The 22,527-nt window shown below is 45.8% G+C and overlaps 1 protein-coding gene across 16 annotated transcripts in view; it reads left to right on the forward strand.

Annotated features, from left to right (window-relative positions):
• Nucleotides 1-22,527, forward strand: part of FBRSL1 (fibrosin like 1) — a 495,150-nt gene that overhangs the window by 444,457 nt on the left and 28,166 nt on the right. The window lies entirely within an intron of this gene.

The following is a 22,527-nucleotide window of genomic DNA, read 5'->3' on the forward strand; positions in this document are numbered from 1 at the left end:
CTTTTTCTTATTCTTTTTTTTTTTTTTCTTTAATTCAGCACTAAACTGTCACACTAAATCATTTTAAAAGCTGGAACTACAAAACCTCCAGTGTAGGACATGCTGTTAAAAGCTGATGGTTATTACTGTGAGATGGGGTGAGAGGGGAAAGGAGGGGCACGGGGGGGCAGGGGCAGGATGGGAGACCAGCAAGTCAGCTCTCCAGGAGGAACCTGTGAGTGCCTGGTGAAGCAGAAAACAACCTGAATGCAGCTGGGCTCAGAACAGCGTGCTTGGCACAGGTTTGCAGCAGCACAGCTCAGAGGATGCTCAGCCCTGACAGGGGATCAGGAGCTCAGTGCCTCCCAGGCTTGCCTGCACGCCTTGGTGCTGTCCCCCAGGCTCTGTCTCCAGCTCTCAGAGTCAGAACCCCCCTGTCTGGGCTGGGACAGTATCTCCTGTAATCAAGCCCACCTCTCCTTCAGGGCTTTACCTTGCTGTGCCAGGAGAGAGGGATTTCCATCACTGCAGGGTCTGCACAGACGGAGCACACAAGTCTCAGCGCGCCCGGCCAGGCAGTCAGCTGTGTTTTACATGAATGCAGGTCAGGAGAGGTGCCATAAATTTTCCCAGTTTTCTTGTGTGGGGTCCACCGTGGGATCTGAGCTGCATCCTGTCTCTTGATCTCAGCTTTATCCCCATGTTCTGCTTAGGTTTTGATGAGGTCACCATCTTGTGCTTGATTACCTGTGCAGCCAGGGAGCTTGAGGGGGATGATAATTTACAGCTGAAGCTTTGGACAAGAATCCACCATGATTACAGGCATGCAAAAATTTCCACAGCAGCATCTGTAATAATAAATAAAATAAGTAATGCATTTATTTAGATAGCAACCATATTGCTATGATTTATACAGTGCTCAGGATGCTCTGCAGCTGCTCTGCTCCCCATGCTGCATCTCTGGTGATTTTATCACAAGCTTACAAGACTCTGGTTTTTTCATGAAACCCAGGCCCTCAGAGGATTGTACCAAAATCTAAGATTTAATTTTGTTATTTAGGCAAGACTTCAGTCTTCCCAACTACAGGGAAGAGCCTAGAATTTTTGATTCTTCTGTGCTTCAGAGCCAGCAGGCAGTCATAAATAAGCCCAAATACTTTGGTTTCAACCTTGTTTTAAAGATAGTGATCTGTAAATGCTTCTGGGGTTGGCAATACTGGATACCCTGAGTTTAATGACAAATCCAGTGTGTGAGCCCATCCCAGCATCCTCTTTTTGGAAAGTTCCATCTAATTTTGCCACCGGGATGAGTGAATTAGCTTTCTTGCATGTCTATAAACATAATTATACACTGGTTTGAGAAGGAGGACTTTGATTTTCAAAAAGCATAGGTGGTAACCAAGATAATCACCCAAGTCACAGCCAGTTGCCCACATTTCAAATCAAAACTAAACACAGAAAATAGTGCAGCAAATGCAGTCTTTTAGTATTGTATTTTAGTATTTTGATTTTGCAGGCTAGGCTCTGGAAAGCTCAGCCTTCTCTTTGGGAATGAGAGCATTCTCTCCCTTGTTGGCTATTTTGTGTGTATTTGTCAGTCCAGGCTATGGCCATCCCTATCTGCAGCAGCAGCCAGTGAAATTATGATGGACCAGCAAGAGACCACTCACCGTAATAACCACACTGTCCGGTCAGTTTGGTAAAACTCAGGCTGCAGAAGTGGATAATTTATTAACTTTGACACAAGCTGAGTGTTGTGTGGCTCCCAGAGTGAGAGCTGCCTCGTGCAGGCCGGCAGGGTCTGCTTGCACCCGTGGCCATATGGTTTGCACAGCATCTCCAGGCTGCTCCCCTTGCATAGAGCTTTCTTTGTAGCTCCAGGCTGCAGCCAGGAGAGTTGAAAAGTTGAATTATAAACATTTCCAGGCCTTCTGGTTGGTATCTTGTGTTTTGTTTTCTTACTTTAAGGATGTGGTGGAGTGTGTTGCTGCATTCCTGTCAGTGGGATTAGAATGAATAGAAGCAATACTGTAGGAGATAAAATGTGTTTAATTATTTATTTGAGAATTACAGACTGAAATTGCTTTTTGATTTAAAGCTTCCAAGTCATGGATATGTTTTTGGAGTAGAGAGAGACTCACAGAAACATATATATGCACAATTATCTAGGGTAATGTAAGAAGTCTCTTTGCTCAACTGCCCTTCCTCCACAGAATTTGTTAATTTCCTTAAAGATTTTAAATTTCAAATGCGGCTTTGTTAAGTATCACAGAAAGCTAACAGCATGCTGTGCCTTGCCCACCAAAATGTAAATAAAATAAATAGAGTCTTCGTTGTATAAATGTTATGAAGTGGGTGGTTTATTTTCTTTAATTATACTTTTTATTTAAAATAAACCATAAAAGCTAAATATTATATATCCTGAACGGGCCAGCACAAGCTCATATTGATTGAGTAGGCACATTCTAGCTTTTCTCAGCTCATGTAAAAGTAGATAAAAGGACCATCAAACTGTAAATCAGAAGAAAAAGATAGAAATTCCTTCCAAGTGCCTGTAGTAGTTTACACTGCCTAGGCTTTTAAAGGACATTTGAAAGATACCATCTTTTTACTCCTTGTTTGTAGTTTGTTTTTCTTTTTTCTCGAGTAGCAAAAGCCAGTGGGTAAAGTCCCAGTGCTGTCTCCAGCTGTGGTCCCTGGTTGCGTTTCAGCACAGAAGGATGCTGTAGGGGGGGTGATGTTAAGAGCTGCAGTTGCAACCCCCACAAAACCATTGGGTCTTCTCAATTCTGCTTTTAAAATACCTCAGAGACATGTTTTATTCATGGAAGATTTTGTAAAGCTTCAGTTTCTGAGAAAATTAAACGCTGGGTGTAAGCCTGATTCCCTGTTGCACAGGGCGAGGGGAGGTGTCTGCTGTGGGTCTGAGCACATCCCAGGATTTAAATCAAACCTTGCTCCTTGCAGGGGAGAGTCCTTGCTCTCTCCAGCTGCCCAGCCTGGGACTCTGCCCAGCCCAGGCTTGTGCTGGTTTTCCCAGCTCTGGTGCCCCTTTTGAGCTGCTGTGCTCCTGTGTTAGAGGAGCAGTGTGTCAGGGTGCCTTGGGCTCTGTGACAGCCACAGCAGCCCCTCCTCGCCCTGCTGCTCACCAGCACAGAGCAGGGCAGCCTGGCCGTCCACCAGGGATCTGACAGGGCAGTGCTGGTGAGGGGGAGCTGGGTCTGACCCCAGGTCAGCTGGTGTTTCCTTCTGGGCAATCAATGGCAGTGATCAATGAGACCAGGCCATGCTGTTTAATTGCAAATGGATCTGGCTACTCTTTTGTGTGCAGTCTGTAAGTCCCAGCAAGAGACCTCAGAACAGAGGATGCTGTCAGCTTGTCCCTGCTCCTCCTGCTCCTCTCACTGCCCCTCTGGAGGCTGAGTCCTTCCTTCCTTCTGTCGTGATCAGCCTCTAGCAGTTCATGCTGTTCCTGCTTTGGGCTTGATTTTTCTGTATTAGCTTCATTTGAAATCAGTGCTGTGAGTGATGGAGCTCTCTGTTCCTGTCCTGTGGGATGTAGGAGGGAGGCCAGGTTCAGGGTTTGCTCTCAGCCATGGGGTTCCTGCCGTTTTCTTCCTTAATAACCATGTGAGCTGTGCACGCATGTGCTCGCTGCCTCCCTCACCTCCCTGCCTCTCTGGCCATCCTTCCTGCTAACAAGGGCTGAGCACATTCCCCGTGGAGCCTGTTAATGTTGCTGCTGAGCTGCCTGGGGACTCGCAGCATGAGGCTTTCCTTCCATCTCTGCTGCTCCGGGCACTCGGCCCCGGTTCAGCCAGGTAAAGCCATACTGACTCCATTGACTTCCCTCTGTTTATTTGGGTTTACACCAGTGTATAAGAGCAGGACTTGGCAGAGTGTTTCTGTTTACGTGTCTGTGTTTCTGAAAAGGATACTTGTTCTAGTTTGTTGGGTTTTTTCCCCAAACAGTAAATATTTTCTTGTAAATCGCTGGGAGAGAGAAGTGACTACAGTGCTTTTAGTTCATGTAGCTGCTTTAAATGGATGGCAAAGACTTGCAGGAGGTAATAGGAAATTAAAATCTTTTAACCATCCTGCAAAATTTATTGCGGAATTATATCCCCACTCTGGGATTCTGTCGGACAGTTCAAAAAGCCTTTGGAAAGGTTCTTGTTCACCATTAAATTTTTAAAGTTATTGAAGTAATTTTATGGAACCCTATTAAGTTTCTGAAGAAACACACTGGTTTCATCACTAATAAATTCTTAAAGGCTTATCCATAAGGGAATAGTCAGAGTTCCAGATCTCTCTCCAATGAAGTGGACGTTAACATTTTGCCCTGTTGGAGATATATTCTTAAAAAATGTCAGCAAGGTGAGTGGCAGAGCTGGGAGAGTGTGATTGCACCCAAGTACATCATCAAGCACTATGTTAGGTGCTTTGCCAGTCAACCCCACTGGAGTTAGGGTGAAGAATTTAGAAAGTGGATGTTTGTTTGTATTAAAAGGCAAGGAAGAAGATTGTAGATGCATCTATACAGATAAATCCTCGTGTGGTGTTAAACTTAAACCCTGGCATCTGTTTCTGAGCACCCTCATGTTCAAGAGAGGTTGCAGCCTTCTCAGAAAGAGACACAGAGAAGCCTGGAAGTCCCTGTGTCTCAGGCACTCATGGTGCTTTAAAAAAATGCAAAATAATGTGTTCACTGTGCTTTCACACCACATCCAGAAAAGCACACAGAAACTTCCTCCCAGTGAAAGCAGAGCATCAAGCTGGCTTTGTGCTTCACTTAGTGCTCACAAGCCCCTTTGGTGTGTGAGTGCAGAGCCACCTGATGCACAGCAAACGGGGCTAGCAGGGAAATAAAATTGTGTAATTGCCAGTTTCCTTCAATTCCGCTCCCTCCCCGTTGTGCATAAAGGAGCCTATTTAAGTCTCAGCTGGAGTGAGCCTTGGTAATAAGCAGACATCTATGAACCTGCATCTGCTGCTGGTGTCTGCTAGGTTTGTTCTGCATTTCCATATTTATTGGTGATCCAGTTTTGGGAGAGATCTACCTGAATGCTCAGTGTCCCATACTGTGAAACCTGTGGAAGATGAGTTTGTCCCTTCAGTCCCATGAGTCCTCATCCTTGGGACATTTGGGAAGTGCAGGACCAGGCAGCATCACCAAAGCTTACATCAGAGTGTGCAAACCCACCCCAGGCTGTGTTGGCTTGCAAAGCCAGAGCTGCTCCCTGGGAAGCTCAGTGCAAGGCAGAGTGGCAGAAAAGGGCCAGCCTTGCTGGATGGAGCAGCCAGCATGTTAATGGTTCTCCGTATTGTGTGATTTGGCTTCCAAAGAGCTGAGCTGTCCCCAGCCACTTGCTTTGTACATGGCTGGCCTTCTCTGGGCACAGGAGACATGCTCACAGTGCAAGCTCTGCAGAGACAACCTGATCTAATACAGGCTTAATGGCTGGAGGAAGAAATTTACAGGGCGAGCATTCAATGTTTATACAATAATGAACGTGTTATTATTTTTGTTATTGAACCAGTCTTTGAAACTGAGCTAGAAACATGCAAACAACAACTGGAATATGTTCATTGCATTCTGTACTGATCAATTTAGTAACCAGAGTAGAGCAGATTATTTTATGCCTTTCATTGTATCAACAAAAATGTTCTGTGAGCATAATGTACCTTTTGGCCTGAAATATTTTTGTGTTCCAGGCCAGTCTCTGGGCTCTTTATGTCATTCTAGCAGTATGTGCTGCAAAGCTGCCTTCAGCAGACATCTGGGGACTCCCCCCTGCCTGGCAGCATGCTCAGCCGAGCTTAGTCCTGAGGCCAGGGCAGAGAAGAGCCTGACTCAGTGGCTGTGAGCAGCAGAGCACCCTTTGCCAGCCACGCAGGTGGGAGTAATTCAGAGGCCTCTGAAGGCTCTCCAGATGGCTCTGTGAGCTGTACCAGGAGTTCAGATGGCCCCAGAGTCCGTGTCAGTCATCTCAATGCTGGTCCAGTGAGAGATGCTGCCCAGGCTATGCTGCTTGCCTCTCTCACAGTAATGCCACTGCTTCACACTAGCGGGCCAGCATGGCTACATGAAGAGCCAAAGCTTGAAAACCCTGCCAGAGAAGCTCTCTCCTTTTCTCTCATCAATTCTCTCCTCCCAAAGATTGAAGAGAACTGGGTCTAGGTTTTTGGCTCAGACCCCTGCCTGCTGCATACATTTCCTCCACCAAATGGACACAACTATAAACCTCTTTCTGCATCATTTCCTGCAGGCCTGTACTAAACATGCCACCCAGGTGTCCCCGTGTAAAGCCACTTCTTGCTGTGTCTGCTTCTGTTGCTGCTGGCAGCCTTGCCTTTGCGTGCTCACGGCAGGGCTCCCATCACAGCGTGTTAATTTTAAACAAACAAAGGCTGCATTTTGATTTGGAAGGGACTTTCCCATCAGTTTGTGTCAGAGTTTTCTTTTAAAAGGAAAGGCTGGATTTTGTTTTGTTTTATTTTCTGTTTTCTTCTCTTTTAATATGATCCCTGCAATTTTGTTTTCACTGAAATATTGACTGGCAGCATTGCAAATTGCCTGCATGCAGTCAGGAGCTTGCCAGCACTTTCTTACTCAGCTAGCCGTCAAGGTTGTGGATTCCACCACAATCGGTGCCAGGAAAGCTGTTGATCAAAAATATTCCTAACATCTGTGAGTCCTCTCCATCCAAATGAGATGTAGTTACATTCTCCTTTTCCCTATGCTCCTTCCAAAGTGTTGCTTCAGACACCTAGAAAGCCCTGGTTGCAAATCATAAGCTGATCTCTGTTTGATTTGCAGCTCCATTTCCAGCTCTGTCGAAATCCAATATAAACTTCTGAGTGCCCTTCCCCCAAGCATAATAAGTGAAAAATATCTGCCTCCAAAGGGAGAGCAGATGGGTTTTCTTTGCCCTGAGCATCATTCGATCCAGATGCTGTCCCCTGCTGTCTATGGCCACTGTGGTCACAGGCCAACAAGGAGGGTCTTGTGTGGGTGTGGAGAGAGGACAGGGTGCGGAGGAGGCTGCTGGTGTGCCCAGAGCCTCTCACACATGTCTGTGTGTGTGTGTGTGTGTGTGCACAATTCTGCCAGCACAAGGACAGGACTGGGGGCGGGAGAGGGAAAAGCCTGATTTCCCTTCCCCCCTGTTCCTACCACCACCACCAATTCACAAGCCAACTATTAAATAATTAACGTGCCCAGTGGGGCAGGAGGAATCAAAAGCTGTTGTGTTCCCAAGTTTTCTCTGGCTCTGGGAGGCACGTCTCGCTGTGTATTCTGGCACCTCCGAGCGGCTTTTCCTCCCTCCTTCGCCTCCCCCTTATTATCCCGAATGTGTGCTGGAGAGGGAAGTGGCGTTCCCAGCCCAGCGGGGGATGCCTGTTATTTCAGACTAGCAACAGGGGAAAAGGAACAGCCTGTTGCCTGATTGATGTTTGTTTTTTGTGGACAGACACCAAAGGTTCATTAGAGACGGAAGGTTTGGGAGGAGGGGGGCGGCGGCGGGGGAGACGCTCGCTCTTAAGGAACTATTGTACCCCTGTGCACTAACCTGGGCCTGCACTCGCTGTGACTCCTGTGAATGTCTCAGCTGTACCATTCTGGCCCTGGCAGCTTTAGGAAAATATACACGCCACAGAGGTTCCAGTGAAAGCTCTGCAAGGAGGGGGGGTCAGGGGAAAAGGAAGGGGAGGAGAGAACAATGCAGTAGGTTTTGCTGTAATTAATTTCAAATGTGCTGCTCATCTCTTCTCCTCGGGTTTCAAAGGGAACAAGGAGAGCTTGCAGGGCTTTTCCTACCACAGCTGCATCTTTCTAGAGGTGGGCTTGGAAAGGCATCTTTCCTTCCATCTGTGGGTTTGACTAGTGTGGCAATGTGGAATACCAAGGGCAGAACAAACCAACACTGAAAATGATGTGCTGTCCAGAGGTGGAGGGGAAGGAAGGGTGTGGAGGAGCTTCTCTTCTTACCACATTGGGTAGATGAAGCTGGAGAGACTGAGGAGTTTGGTACTGGGTAAAGCAGATTTCTCTGCAAAGAGTTAGGACAGCACTTTTCCTTGAATAACAGACATTGCTGTATGCTACTGTTGGTCCTGAAATGCCAGATTTTGGTGCAGGTGAGCTGCTACAAAGCTTGTAAAGGTTTGGTCAGACTCTCAATCTCTTGGTGACTTCATGCCATTGAAAAATCTCACTTCCTAATTGGGTGGTTGCTAATAAGTTTCGTGTTAAGCCTTTGGTATTATGGCACCTTGAGTTGAAATAGTTTATTCTGATTGTTGTGTCTGAAATCTCATCTGTTGGACTGTGCTATATTGCACACAAAATAGGAGCTTGGCATCTGCCATAGGGCACTGTCCTTGTCCTTTGCCTTCAGGCCTTAGTATCAGTGAAGTCACACAATTGCAGCAGTAAAGAGAAGCAAAATGGGCCTGTTAGACTATTGACTTCACTCCCCTCAACAAGATAACCAGATGCTAATTTGATAGCACTATGAGTCTTAGCCAGAAAAATCAGTAAAACAGAAACTTAAATTACACTAAATTACTGTTACTGCTTTAACAGCTCTATTTTCAAATTGCTTCTTGCTCAGAAGCTTGCACTGAACCCTGGTGCTGGTGGATAATGACCTCTTGTTTAAACACGTGGCTACTTTACGACCCTTAGCTCTTAGAAAAACCAACCTCAGTATCGGGCAGTGGATATTTGTGAAGTTTGCCCATAAGGAAAACATTTCTACAGGGTGATTGAAGAAAGTGTTCTCTTTTCTGGTCAGAAACCAATTCAGTGCAGCCACAGCATGCTGAATACCCAAAGGTATTTAGGTGGGCGTTGTTTGTAGTACAGTCCTCTCCAGGATGCCAGGGCTGGTGTGTGACAAGTAGAGCGTGACCATACAGTGATAAATGTTTCTGTGGTTCTTTGGGAGGGATGTAAATACTGCAGGGCTGTTCCAGGCTGTGTAAAGGAGTATGTTGGGTTTTGTAGTCTTAAAAACTAAATGGACTTTCTGGCACTGGTGTGGGGCTGGCTGCTGAAAAGCTGGTCAGTGGTGGAGTTTCACCAAATGTATGTGCAGTGCATGGGGTGGGGTGGGCATAACTCCAGGCTGTGGACAGGCAAAATTGATATGGAGAACCAAAGATATGGCGAGAAGTCCAGGGCTTCTAAATGTGGCCTTGCAGTCTGGAGAAGACTGCGAGGACTTCAGACCTTTTTCTCTATACTTCAGACCTTTTTCTCTATACGTTTCTTGTGGAGGAAAGGGAAATCACATTTGGAGAACATTCAAACCCACTGCCACCCCCTCCTTGTGGAGAGAAACCCATATGAGAAAGGAGGAAGAGCTAAGTCCAGGTTTAATTTCCTGATCCTCCTCCATAGGAAGAAATAGCCCTTCTTTTTAACTCTTGAACAAACAATTGCATTGGCCACATCCATAGTGAAGTATCTCTTAGATCACATCCAGATAAACCTGAATTCCAGCATTTGCTTCTGATCATGGATGTTATTGCACCTTGTGCTTGCCAGCAAATACAGGAGAGAAGCAATACCTGAGGTCTCTGCAGAAAGCACATGTATTGCTCTGCCTCCTTTGCCTGTAGCTGGACTGGAGAGCATATCCTGATTCCCTGCACACAGGGAGCAGCCACAGCAGCACTTTGGAGCCCAGCAGGGGCGCTTTGAATGCTCGCTCTGAGCCTTGGCCGTGCCTTTCCAGCTTGTCGCCTCTCCCTTCATCAGTTTTGACAATAAGGGAAGCAGAAAGGATGGCAGGGCTGGGGAGGGGAGCTGGGCAGCGAGCTGCTGTCCTGGGCTGCAGTTCTTTCCAGCAGAGCTGCTGTCTCCAAGTGCCACACAGCGAGCCCAGCCTTTGCAGCCATGTCCTGGGGGTCCTCTCCAAGTCAGACTGCTGTACCTGTCAGGTGTAAGGCAAGAGATTAAGGTGTATTGTTCACCTCAGTGTTTTGTGATGTTTCTCTCCAAGGCTGAAGATCAGAAAGTTGCTGTAGAGGGGTTTTGCTGAAGAATAAAAGCAAAGCCCCAAGGAGGGTTTTGCAGGCCTGGCTTTTTGATCTAGCACAAAACTTTGTTCAAACATTGGATGGTTTCTGTGTGTTTGAAAAGGATAGAGGCTTTTGCTGGTTTTGTAAAGCTAGATCTCAAATCCAGGGCAGAATTCAGGCTCAGCCCTTAGCCTGTCCCATCAGGCTCTGGAGCTGTGCAGTGTTCCTGAAATCCCCCACAAAGCAGGCAGAGCCTCCCTGGCATCCTGGGATGTCCATCCTGCTGTCCTGCAGCTGCAGGGCTGGGTGCCAGGGGGCACAGGGCACACAGGGGTGCCTGCCATCCCAGCAGCTCCTAGGGCTGCTCAGTGAAACCACAGGAATCAGAATTTTCCTCCCCTTTTATTGGTTACAAATGGTTTTTCTCTCCTTCTGAAGGATTCCTACCACCTGTTCCTGTCAGCCAGCAAGATTTGCTTTAGAAGCTCATCTTAAAAAGGGAGAAGGGAGGGATGGGGTGTGTGGGGAGCCTTGAACCACTGAGGGTTTGCCTTTGGAGAGTCACAAGGGAAGAGCAGGAATAGGGAATGCTGTAGGGAGGTATTAAATGAGGCCCTTTTGTTTCACTCCTTGTAGAGCATGAAAATGCCCAAGGCATGAATACTCTGTTAAGATTATTCTTGAACATTTAAATGTCTGTTCTGGTAATTTATTAAATGAAGGGGAGGGAAATGCCTTACACAAGGAAGAAAAGGGAGACCTTTACTGGCATCCAGCACTGGTAACTGGGGAGTTGTTCTCTGCTGCTGTGGGAACAGGGGCAGAAGGTGGATTTATCTTGTGGATGCAGAAAAGCTTCAGTCCCCAGAGATGTGGTGTGGCATTGGAGAGGCTGACTGCTCCCTCGGTGTCTTTTTCCTCCTTTCATCATGGGGAATATCTTTGCTGCTTTCCTGCCACTCGTGGCTGTGTTCAGCTTTAAAGAGGACAGGATTTTTCAGAAACATGCAGCACCCAGCAGAAGGGGGATCTGGCTTTGGTTTTAACAAATTCATGGGAAGAAACATACTCATTCAGAGCAGGTTCTCTGAGCCTCTGGCAGGCTGAGAGCTTGTTGGGAACAGCCCAGCACAGAGCCAGCCTGCCTGCAAGACAAAGGGCTGAGGAGAGCCCTCTCAAAAACACAAGAGTACTTGCTGTCAGTAAGAGATCGTTCCATAATTTCCCCTGCTTCCCATCTCTCTATATTAAATAATGGGTGCTCTGTCCCTCCTGGCCTCATTGCTGTTTGTGGAGTGACCATAAGGTAGGATGTGATAGCCCAGTCATTGCCATTAGCCATGAGCATAACCTGTAACAAAAGCCCTGTTGTTTGTGTTTTTCTTGTGACAATTTCCCCACTCTGAGGTCCGCAACCCCAGCATGGACCAGTGCTACTATTTTCTGTCTCCTGGGAGCACTGACAGTGCAAAGCAAATATAGGTCACTTCTCTGCTAGGGTGAGGAATCAGGGGGATGGTGTGGATTTCATTACTTTCAGATATTTGGGCTAGAGGCTCTCATGCTGTCAGAGCTGAATCAACTCTCAGCCAGTTTGCACGCAACATATGTGATAGATTTTGCAAATGAATATGTTAATGTGGGAGGAGGTGGTTTTCCCTGAAACCAACTGCTGGCACTTTGGAGTGTTGTCCTCAAAAACAAAACCATATTGTGTCCTCAAAACCAAAACCAGTGGCACCAGCCCTTGGATTCTGCCCCTTGAGAGATGAGGCATTTCATTTGTTGTCGTTGAATTGATTAACCATTTTGAGGTCCATTAAAAGAAATGCATTCCCCCTCCCTGCAAGGATCTGTGATGTCATCTCCAGTTAGTTTAATATGAGCAAAAATACCCAAAACCATTGCTCTAGGGCTGAGATGAGGAACTGCATCACTGCACTTCCCTGAGTGCCTCTTTGGTTTTTTTTCTCTTTGAATTGCTTCTTACTGGGCTAAGATTTCCTATCAGTTGCAGATACTTGTATTTCTGAGCCCTGCCTGGTGCAGAGGGCAGCACTCCTGCAGGCTCTGGGATCTGGAGTTGATGGGGAGCCAGGTGGTCTGGGTAGAGATGCAGCTCTCAATTCTGACTTCATAGAGAACTGCTTGAAAGAAAATACAGATTTAATGAGTGAATGGTGATGTCTGCTGTGCTAAAGGGGAGTGGGAACTCTCAAGAATTCCCTTAGACCCCACTTTCCTCTCCTAATGTGCAAGAATCTGGGAATATAGGAATTTGCCAAGCCCAAGTAAGTGCTTAGTGCTGGACTCTAGGCATATTTGTGTGTGTGTGCAGTTTGGAAAAACTGTGACATGGAGAGGACTTGAAGGAAAAATTTAGAGTGATTTCAGTGGGATTGTTGGTACACATGGCAAACATGTAAAAACAAGATTATGAATTATGCAGCAATTACTCTCTCGGAGAAGTATCTGCAGGCTAAGCCCACATACTTACTTGTCTCTTTTCTTTCACCCAATATTGAAATGAAAATGTGCAGCAGTTTCAGAGCAGACTATTCCTGTGATTAGCTTTGCAGAAGTCTCAGCCTGTCCCTGTTTGTGACCCGGCACAGAGGTTGGATTTGGCAGTGCCTGCCCAGTTCCAGCTCAGAGGGTAACGTGGGCATTGTGAGAGCTGTGGCTCTGCCTGGGATTGTGAGAGCTGTGGCTCTGCCTGGGCAGTGGGAGAGCTCTGAGCTGTGTGGTTTTGGGGCTCCTGCAGACCCCAGGCACCAAGAAAGCCAAATGCCTCAGCAGGGCAGTGAATGACTTCCCTCCCTACAGTGAGTATTCTCATGCATGTCAGGATCACAAGGGTTTTCCATGGCCTTGACAGCCTGCAGCAGATTCCATCCAGCAGCCCTGTGGAAATTGTTGTGCTTGATGATCTTTGCAGGGCCACTGCAGTGGATGGAAAGGGACCCCAAGGAGTCAGTGGGAGGAGGAGAGTAGAACACACATTTGGCTTTGCAATGCTGGGTGACTGTTCCAGGCTTTTTGCACATCCAGGCTGGCATTGCAGCAGTCCATGCTGCCTTGCACCCTCCAGCCTCATAAGACTTTTTTCCACAGCCATAAAGCCTCACACAAGAGGAGATTCAAGACTACCTTTTCATTAAGAGGGTGTGATTCCATTCCAATGCACGGCACAGTGTTCCTCTGTTAGGTCTCACTAGATGCCAGATCATACATTATCCTCCAGCATATCCAGCACTAAAATATTTCCAGAATTTCTACTGCCCATTGAAGAATTCACACTTCATCAAAGGAGAAAGCTGGAAGGAGCTTTGCAGCTGCACTTCACACACTGAGATCATGCTGAAGGAGTTTGCCTTCTGCCGTGCAGTGAAGTGTTCTTTTCTTTCCCTTATTGCATACCAAACCACTCTTTCCTGTTTAGGAAGGAAAACCAACCATCCCTCACATTTTCCTTCTGGAGCATTCTGCAAAGCCATCCCTCACATGCTGTTGTGTTCTTTTAAGTGCTGTTCCTGTTGAACCAGGTGGGACAGAAAAGATTTTTCAGAAGATGCAACACCTTCCAATGTGAGGAGTGGAAACATGATCACAAAAAATCAAGGGTTGAGAACTGAAGTGAAGGAAAGCTCCTCTGTTCTAGAACTTTTGTTATCAGTGGTTCATAACTGTGATTCATGTGCAACACAGTCCAGTTTTCTTGATCGTAGGCATGTTTAGAGGTAGAGTGAACTTTTTCAATCTTAAAAAGCAAAAGGCCATCTGTGACTTCCTGATGCTGTTTACAAACATTTTTTTGCCTGTGCTGTCAGTAGCTGTATTTATTCATTGCTCACTCTGTGAATTAAAATGTTGAGGCAGCTCCTGACATGCTTCTTCCAGCATATCCTTTTGGAGTGAATTTTTGGTTGCCATAGGGACCAGATCCAAAGGGCACACACCATTCAAATAAATGTTCCCTGATTAACAACTTGCAGCTTGTCCCTTAAATATTTTAATTATCCATGATGCAACTGGAAACGTTGTTGGATTTATTTAGTCTGTTAGGTTCAATACCTCAATTTTTTCTTGAGATGCCATCCCAGCAGCTCAGTAGCTGGATTTTAACCAGGCAAAGATAATTGCTTTTAGACTTGCAGGAAAATTCTTCCAGTTTCTCTTCATCTTGACCCTACATTCTCAACCAAGTTATTGGAAAGAGGTGTTTCTTCACAGCTGCTATTAGAATGGAGGCAATTGGGCTGAACGTGTTGGTTTAGGGTGGCAATGTGCTGCTGCTGAATCCATGGAGGGATTTAGTAGCAGCATGGATTCAGAATCCATGGAGGGATTCTGCCTGAAAGGGGCCTCCTTGTGCCTGGGGATGAAGAGGGAAGACAGTGGGAGAATGCAGGGTATGTATGGGGAGCTGCTGGTTGGAAAGCTGTGGCCCCACTTGACAAACTCTCGACCTCAAGTGTTGTTTTCACAAATTATGAGCATATTAGCACTAATGTGACAGCAGCTACTGAGCTGTGAGGGCTGGACATAACAAACAAACAAGATGGGATTTTGCTAATTTGTGCACGGTCGGTCTCTCCTCTCGGTTCCTGCAGAGAGTCTGTCACTTGGCAGCACAACTTTGCATTCTCACAGCTCCAGCCATAACATCAGGCATGGACCTCACTCAGGTCTCTCTCACTGGGTCTGTTTCTAAACAGATATGTTTGCTGCCCTTTAGGGAGGAAGAAAACTGTTTTTTGGGCTCTGCTGCAGTGAGGAATAGATAATCTCCCTGTCTTCCTTTGGTAAAAGCTGCCTGGTGATGGGAAGCCATGGTGAGACCCCAGCCTTAACACTGCCCCCTCTGCCTGCTGTTTTCTTGTGGTGCCTGATCTGGTGCATTTTTCCATGCCAGCAAGGGGAAGCAGGGGCTGAAGGATGACTTATGAACTCACCTTGATTAGCTCTGTGGTGTGGCTCCATCACCACTTAATTGGCTGCCAATAGCTCCCCTAATGAAGGGTGATGGATTGGGCTCCAGGGCTGTGGGAAGGGGCCAGCCTGTCAGAAGATGATCAGGAAAACATATCTCACCTGGAGAGGACGGAGAGCCAAGGGCTTGAGCACGGACAGTTCTTTCCTTGCTTCAGGACAGGCATCAGTTGTCTTCCAAGGCAGAGATGGGGCTTTTGTGACCCTGCATATGCTTGGCTGGTTAGGACAATCATCTGTTCCCAGCAGAGATGATCTGGTTTTTCAGAATGTTCTTTCTTGCCTTTTTTCTGGTTTTGGTTAGCAAGTGTGCTTTCTCAGCCAGACGTTGACTTAACTTCTCCAGGCTGGAAGATCCGAAAGGTCACTGACGCTCCTCCGGAACAGCCTCACTTTCTGATTTTACTTTAAATCATTCTTTGGGAGCTTGGAGCTCTCTGATGTCATTTAAAAAAAAGAATCAAAACCTTCATAAGACTGTGCAGATGAAACAAAATTGTTGTCTTAGCCCACACAGGGTATTATGCAGCCTGGCAGATCCCTTCCTTGTAGCAATAAGAAAAGGATTTGGCATTTAACCTCCTGAAATTAAACCAGAGTGTGAACTTCAATAGTTCAATCTTATCAGGGCTTTGCTAGAATAACAAATTGTGAAAAAATGTAATCATGTCTCCAATGTGACCTTGGCAGATCTGCCTCTGTGATGTGAGAGATTAGGTAACTCTAAGCAGATGTCTGTTTATTTTGAAAATAATAGTTATAAAATCTTTCTTTTCCCAGTTTGTTTGCACTGCCTGTGAAGGATATGACAGAGAGAATTGTGGTCTGCATGGAGCTCTGTGTTACAAGCTGCTCTATTATGCTGAGCAGTAATTGCTCTTGGAGGTTTGAGCTATCGATCTATTGGTGGGGGTTCAATTTCAGTGTAAAGACCTGTGTTCATGATTTAATTGGAGTGATTAATAACTCACTCGCAGGCTAGATGGGAATCGATATGGATTTCAAACAGCAAAAGTAGTACATTTTCTCTGGTAATGTAGTAGTTGATGGTTTATTATTTTCCCTTGTTTGCCTAATTAAAATCAAAAGATTCCTTGGTTTGTAACAGTTCTGTGTGTTAAAAAGCTTACAGCTGGAGCTGAGGATGTGTGCTTGCTTGCTTTCATGTTGGGGGAGTGTCTTCTAAATAACTTATTTGCCTTGTTGCTTGTCTGTCACTCAGATTAGGTGTACAAAGGCCATCACACATTAAAAACAGAACAAGACAAACACACCTTTAGTATACATCTACAAGAAGCTTTAACAATGTTTTCTGGCCAGGGGAGTAGAGTGGCTCCTACGTCACTGCTTTGTAGGCATTCAGCATCTGCTTAGGAGCATTGCTGAAGAGATTTAACCCATTTGATCCAGCATTATAGCCCTGGATTAAAAAGCCTGTATGAAACTTTCAATCTCATTACAACGCCAGCATCCACAGTAGGTGATTTAGCTGCAAATCCAGTTCCAGCTTTGCATTGAGATATTGCCAGAAGCAGCATTGCTAGGAAAATGCAGTGTGACTTACTTTGGGGGGATTTGAATGGTGATCCTTCTTCTTTATGCTGTGGCCCCAATCCTTGTGTTTGGCACCCATTTTCATTCAGCTCCTGCAGCTTTGGTGTGTCATCATGCATGCTTACAGCTAACATGCCTCGATAGAGCATGGAAAGCTCCCAAATCTCTAGGAATAAAACATCCCATTAAAGAACCATAGAGCAGCAAATAGGCATCAAGTCCATAGATCTTATTGCTGCTGCTCCTCAGTTTCTGCAGGAGGGGGTGAAAGCTTTCTGTGCTTCAAGCTTTCTCAACAAAGGCTCTTATCTACAGAGCTGGCCAAGGAAAACATGCAGTGTGGTGTGTTTGAATTTTCTTTTTGATTTGTAGAGTCCAGTAAGCTTTCTGGTGGACAGCAGATTCCTGTTCAGATTAATTGTACTGGTGGCAGTCCTTTTCTTATTAACGCTCACAAACATCTTGGTATATATGTGAGCCACAGACTGAAAACACTCATCTGGATGGAAGTGTTTTAATTTTAAACAGGTATTTCTTTAAGGAATCTTTCCTACCGGTTCTGGAAGAATCAAAGTAAATATAAATTTGCCATGCTTGAGGTTTTGGTTGGGGGAGAAACTTTAATTATACTGAGAGTGGGGAATTGCAAAGGTGTTTGGGGTACCCTGTAGCCGTTGGGTTTCATCAGCATTTCCAGGGTGTTGGTGACCCAAAGCTGGCTCTGGGGAGTGCCCATGGGATGTGTCCATGTGGGTGCAGGAGAGAGGAACTCTCTGCCCAGGTGTGCCCCTAATGTGGAAATCGTGGAGCACATCAGCCCTTCGTTCTTGGGAGTTTCTGGCTGTGTGATAAAAATGAGAGCTGCTTTCCGTTTCGTGACATTATGAAAATGACTCGAAGATATTTCACTTTTTAAACTTGGGTGCTTCAGGAGGGAGGCAGGGAGGGGGAAGATACCCTTGGAAGTTAATTCTGAGGACCAAGCTGACAGCTTTTTGCCACTGCTGCTTTCTTCTAGGTTGAAAAGCTGAAGGCTTGTTACAGCCCCAGCATACAGCAATCTAGCAGGTTAAATGACTTGGGCAACACAGTTTATTAAAACTGGCAAGTGCTCGCTCCAGTTCTCTTCCTGATAGTCAGGGCTGCCTGGGAGAGTAATTGATAGTGGCAGCTGTTGGGAGGGTGTTTCAGATTGCAGCGGGCGATGTGCCCTGACAGACAGCTCTGTACAAACGAGCTGAGTGATGGGGGACGGGCCCAGGCCGGCTGGGAAGAGCTCCCCACTTGGCCTTGGGAATGCTGTGGGAGCCACGCTGGGAACAAAGGGCAGCTCTGCAGCACACGGGTTCAGAGCCGGGCACAAGGGCTTGTGCTCACACTCAGTTTGCTTTGCTCTGTGAGAAAACTGTCATTTTTTGTGGAAAATCCACCAGGAGCCCAGGATGTTCAGAGGAGCCCATGGCACAGGAGAACATTGTTTTGACACAGCCTAATGTGTAGTACTGCTGTTGTGATGGAAACTTGGCCTTTGCTTCTCAGTAATGTTAAAAATCATCGTGTTGCACACCACGGACCCTTCCAGACAGTAGTTTTATGTGCAAGTCCCATGTCTTTATGTCTTATCTTGAGCTGATTTGCATTAGAATAGGTGGAGGAACTCTGTGCTCCCTTTGTTGGGGAGCTTCTGTGCTGTAGCTCTGCTTGCCTTACCTTTGCAAACAGCCGAATCGCTTAAAGTCTTAAGTAGTGCTACTCTCCTAAAATGCAATGAAAAAGCCATTTATATAAAAGCAAAAGCCATCTAGGGATAAAGAATTAGCACTTAAATATTGATTTTCACTTGTAAGCACTCTACCAGCATCAGCGTTATCGTTGTCAAAGCAAAATGCTTTATTCTCTCTTCTGCTTATTATATGTTCCATATACATACAATACATGGTAACATATACAACAATACGTTATGCAGCAGCCTAAAAGTTCAATTTAAAATAATTAAAACAAAAAAAAAAACAAAAAAAAACCCTAAAAAATGTTTACTGACATTTATTTAGTTATTTCTTTGTTTTGACCTCCTGCTGGAAAGTCCTGCTTTTCTTTACTCTTTCCCCTTGCTGATGTTTCAAAACTCTTCCCTGGGACTCATGAGCTCACTCTGAAATTCTCAGCTCCTTGCCATGTGTAATTCCTGTGGTGCTGCTTTTCCAGTGTTTCTTGCTGGAATATGGAGCAGGGTTCACCGTAGCCAGTCTGGCCTGTGTCTGTTTTCAAGGATATGTACAGGGCGGATAGATGGGCTACAGATGGTGGCTGTTGTGTTTCTTGGGAAATTGCCATTGGTAAAGATGTCATTGATGGATGTAGGAGAGGAATTTCTTTCTCACATCACCCCATCACCCTTGCTGTTTGAATGCAACAAGGGAGGCTGCAGAAAGACGTCTGAATGACTCCACTTTTCTTTTTTCCAAGAGACAAAGGAAAGGCGTGCAAGCAAGATTAGATTATTTCCAATCACATTGTACGTGTGTTGACAGTCCCCTTTCAGCAGCAACCAGCAGCTTGCAAAGAGCAAGAGGCAGGGCTGGAACTGCTGTTGCCCTAAGTACTGTTTGTATAACACAGTAACTGCTTATTGGAGTTCTCAAAGCAGCCTTTACATGTTTAATCCCTTGCACTTGAGCTACTCTTAATCAGCTTGAAAGCAAATTCCTGTAACAGAAAGGTTTAATTTGTGTCTGGGACTTTCTGTATTGTGCCTGGGCTGCAGTGCCGTGTAGTTACACACTGTCACCCTCTGCAGCCTTGGGGATGGGCAGTGCGTGGTTATTCCAGCCAGATCCAGGATTCAGGGAACTTTCAGATGCGCTCTTGGCTGATGGTCCCTCAGCTTTGGGTAACTCCTCCTGAAGCACACTTTTTACAGTAATTTAAGCTGTTGGTGACTTTGGGGTTTCCCTTAAACTTCACCTTCAGTTCCTGCAGATTTACACAGCAGGAGCTGAAGCTCTCTGAGCTTTTAAAAATTGTGAAGTTTTCTTCTTTCCCGGTTGAAGTTGGAATTGGATGTAGCCCAAGACGTAGGGAGGTTAACCTTCTGCAACACTCCAAATGAACAAATTAGTCGATCAGGGAGGCAAGAATTACCAATCCCAGGTTGTTGGGCTTTTTTTCTTGTTAGAGCAGTTTCAGCCTTTTCTTCCCTGTCTCTCACACTCAGTCATCATTCATCCCTGTGAGATCAAGACATGTTTCACTGTCTGTTCATTTAAGAAAACCTCTCAATGGAAGAAGTCCAAGGTGTTTGGTTAGAAAATAAACAAAAGTTGGCATTCTCAAAAGGGGTAGTGCTGTGCATGGAGGAGAGTGGCAGATGTGATCCAGCCTTCCCATAGCATGGCTGGAGCATGAATCATTACAAATGTCAGATTTCCTGTGAAGGGACAAGCTGAACTGACATGCGTTCAGGTTTAATTAAGGTTGAATTATTGGAGCTGACTGTCAAGTCTTAGGCAAATTGGCTCAGCCTGTTATCATTAAGCATGAAAATTACTCTAGGACTTGGTAAAAATAAACACATTTTTGCCTCTAGAACGTTGTGGTGTGGTCGGGTGGGTCTGTGTTTTTGTTGGGGCACTTGTGCTCGGCTCCCTGGGTCCATCTGCTCAGGAGGGCTGGATCAGCAGCCCAAGAACAGAAATTTCTGAAAGGATCTCAATGCAACCTGATCCAGCTTGCACAAAAGGGAGTATTTGGTCGCTTTCCTTGGGATGTTTCCATATGTGAGCAGAAGCCAGCCTGGTCAGAGCTTGGGCATGCAGGAGTGTAGTTCTCTTAGGGGGGATATTCAAGTGTCCTGCAGAGAAACTACAAAGTCCAAGATCCTGATCAGAATGGGCACCATCCCTCATTAGAATCATTAAGGTTAACTTTCTGAGGGATTTCAGGAAAGATAGCTCAGAGACTTCCATGTGTGCATTGCAGCCATCAGGAGGAAAAATGACAAAGTCACCAAACACCAGGATTCTCCCCTTCCTGTGTGTGGCTGAGGAGGCTTGGGGGCCGCTCTCTCAGATGTTTTTCCCCTCTTGCCCATGAATTCACAGCACATATTTCCCTTCTCAGTGCTTCTGCTTTTGTGCAACATGGCTGCAAAAGGAGAGAAGATACTCCCACTCATGCCTGTAGCTTTTCTGGCGAGGGGGAAACTGGCATGTGGATATTTTCATTGCTGTCGAGAATGAAATGCAAAAACATTGTGCTACTGCATTCTGAGAGATGGAAGTTGGCAGCAGGAATTGTTGTGTACCCCTGGTACCAACTAGCACAACCAGGCTTGGCTGGTCAATTCAGTCAGCAAGGGAGACTGAGCTTTTGCTTTGAGAAAATTGCAAATGAGAGCTAATGCTGAAACCACAGGGAATCAATAGTTGCACATAAAACTGGTCAAACAGCTGCTTTTAATGTGGGACTTTATTGATTTGTTTTGGATCTAATTGACTTTTTACTCAACTAACTTTCGTGGTGCCAGTGTGTTTTGAATATACACCATTAGTCTACATTGCCTATAATTACACAATATGAAGTTTAACTCTGTAGGAGGAGGCCTGTTGGATGCAAAGAGCTAATGGGCTCTGAGGAAACCTATGCTCAGGAATGAAACCCAATTGCTTTTAATGGGTAGCTCCTGAAAAATAGTGGAATCTACAGCTGTGAACACACTTGCTCCAAAATGCAGTGTGGGGAGCCCTGGCTTGACTAGGCAATGACAATTTTTCAACTGTGAGCAGTAAAAACTGAGGAAATTTACAAACATATTATAAAAAATAATGATGTGCAAAAGCATTGAGAATTTTACTTCAAAAATAAATTCTGAATAGTATTGGAACCAAGTCTAGCTATGGCACACAACCAGGTTACCTGTGATGCATGAATTCATATTTGGTAAAGAAATTCACTGAAATGAGAGGCTTGTATTTATTGTAGAGATTAATTTAGGATCTCCAGACATTGTGTCAAACCTGTAAAGATATATAAGGTGCTGGAAAGTACAGTGTTGATAGTACTTGCTGCCAGCCAAAACACTGGTGTTTGGAAAGGCTTCTGCTCCTGTTGCTTGTGGGTTTGAGGCCCCAAGACCTCAAGACATTTTCAGCTGATAAATATAGTTCATATGTTTCCATTCGTCCCCTTCTTGCATTCTGAATTCATACACACACAGTGATGAGCTGAGTGACTGATGGCTGGGGGAAATGGTGCAGTGTGGGAAGCTGCCTTTTATCTCAGGGAGGAGATGCCATCGCCACGTGGGCACTGTGGGCACAGAACACGAGCTGGTGTGCTGCAGGCTCTGATTCAGTGCCGTCCTCCTCCCACCTGATGCCCCCACGGTGGCACTGGGGCTCTGTCCTCGCAGGGGCTGGCTCACAGACGCTGGCCAGAGCTGCTGCATGGCCAGAATTAGCTCATGGCGTGTGCTGTGTGTTATTTCCACACCCTCCCACATCAGGAACTGGCTCGGTTCTTTGATGAGGCGGGAGGATTTCAAAGGTGGAATTTGTTTGTGAGGGTGGTGGGAGCATGTTAATGAGTGTAGGTAGCGTCTCCTGAGTGTCTGCAAGGCAGCGAAATGCCAGCAGCCCCCAGCACGTTTTGGTGGGTAACAAAAGTGTCTCCTGAAAGTCAGAGGTGCTGTGTGTGCACAGTGGGATGTGTGTGAAACACACCAACAACCTCGTAGCCCATGGAGAGCTTTTCTTGTAATTGTGGGTATGTGTGCACTTAAGGATACACAGATGAGGGTGAAAAGGGAGTTACAGTGGGAGTTGAATTGCTTTCATGTTGGTCTTTTCAGTTGTCTTCAACCTTTTGGATACTGCTTGATCTGAAATATCTCTTCTTTCCTCCCTTTTTCCTCTGCGGCCTTTTAACTCTGTGGGATTCTTTGTTTAGCTTAATTATGAAAAATAGGAGGAT

Source organism: Zonotrichia leucophrys, chromosome 15, assembly GCF_028769735.1.
Source record: "Zonotrichia leucophrys gambelii isolate GWCS_2022_RI chromosome 15, RI_Zleu_2.0, whole genome shotgun sequence".
Taxonomy (NCBI): Eukaryota; Metazoa; Chordata; class Aves; order Passeriformes; family Passerellidae; genus Zonotrichia; species Zonotrichia leucophrys.